Here is a 2,026-nt window from a genome sequence, read left to right on the forward strand (position 1 = left end):
CTTATATATATTATATATATAGTATATAATATACATTAATATATTATTTAGTTTTCAAAACTGCAACAAATCGTTAAAGTTTTTTGTTTGTTTAAAAATGACAAAATTGCGTTCAGCATCAAGGACTCCATTTTGATTTTACATTGAAAAAACCAACCTCCCCTGTGTAAGCCGTTTATTATTGATATAAAATATTGTTACAAGCGATTTAAAAAAATGACGCCTACTCGTAAGTGTAAACCAAAAGTGCGTGTGTAAAATAATCAATTTGATCATTCGTACACAATCTTTTCTTTTCTTTTCTTTCCTTTTTTTTTTTTTTACATTCATCTTTCTTTCTCGCCATTTTTTAATTCCTTTCCCCATTCATTTTCTCTTTTATTAAATTTCACTTTGACAAATTTTTTTAAAATTTTAAATAAAACAAACTCGTCCAAAAATGCGAGATGCAAATTATTATAATAATAATGTAACATAATTAATAATAATAATAATAATAATAATAATAGTAGTAATAATAATAATGAGAAACGATCTCGTGAAGAGAAAAAAAAAGAATGTCATGGCGCTGCTAGCCCTAAAATTAAAAAAAATGATAAAAAGAAAATGGTTCGTTAGAAATACACACACGCAAACGCTTTTTTGTACATAAACGATTAATTAATATACACATATATTATTAATAAATGAATAAATAAATATGTATATTAATTAAGAGTATCGTTTAAGAAACGTAAAATGGAAATAGTCTGAAATGAAGAAAAAAGAAAAAAAACGGTAGAACTGTAGGAAGAAGAGGAGGGGGAGGAGGAGGAGGAGGTGGTGGGCGCGCGTGCGAATGATTTTTATTTCGAATGTGAATCTATGATGTGTCTGGGAATTTTAATAATGATTCGATTAAACTAAAAAAAAAAAAAACAAAAGAAAATGAAAAAAACCTGTTAAATATATATATGTATATACAATACATAATGCATAGGCAAACAAACAAACAGACATATACATATATATAATAAATCAAGTACGAATTGTATTAGCCTGTAGTAGTGTGCGATTTAAACAAAAAAAAAAATGAGAAAAAAAAAAATAGAAAAGAAAAAAGATGAACATAATTTTCTCCGCTGAACATAATTATTGTACGGTGAATCGTGATTATTAATTCGAATTACGATGCAATTTATTAGCACAGAAAGAAAAAGAGAATGAAAATGTGTGTGTGTGTGAGATAGAGAGAAAGAAAGAGTGTGTAAAAGGGAGACCGCGATTTTGTTTTGACTTTAAATGAAGTCAAAAGAAAATATAATTAAATAAATAAATAAATATATACAATAATACGAGAAAAAGATTATCCATAATAAAAAAAAAAACTAATATACCATCAAATTATTAACATCTCCATCTCTTTGATTGTAAGAGAAAGACGAGAGTTTAAGAAAAGAAATAAATTAAACGAGAAAAAGGGGGAGTTTTAAAAAGAAAAAGAAGGAGAAGAAGAAGAAAAAGTATAAATTGGAAGAAGGGATGATGAAAAAAAGAAAAAAAAAATAATAAGAAAAATTGTGTAACTCTTAAACTGTTGTACATAATACATACTATTAATTTTTAAGCCAAGCAATTAGTTATTATACATATATTAATGATGGCTAGTTTTAATTGTAATATGCTATTATTAATTATAATTATAATTATAATTATATGATTATTAATTATTATTAATTGATTAATAAGTCTAGGTTTATTAGTGTATAAGTGACGTAGCTAGCATTTAGGGGTTTAGATTGCAACCACGAACTGACTAGGGAAAGAGTATTCTGTTTCTTTTTTTTTCCCCGATACTACGTTCTCTTATTTAATAAGAATAAATTTATATACATATATATATATGTATAATACTGTTCACACAGACACAATCTTACATACAAAATAATTACTACTAAAAACAAAGTTGAAACAAAAACCTGATATATGATGTGCTGATTTTAATTTCGTTCAATCATTATTATTAAAAATAATATTAAAAAACAAC

The sequence above is a fragment of the Polistes canadensis genome, unplaced genomic scaffold, assembly GCF_001313835.1.
Source record: "Polistes canadensis isolate GaletaPanama2010 unplaced genomic scaffold, ASM131383v1 scaffold_99, whole genome shotgun sequence".
Classification (NCBI taxonomy): domain Eukaryota; kingdom Metazoa; phylum Arthropoda; class Insecta; order Hymenoptera; family Vespidae; genus Polistes; species Polistes canadensis.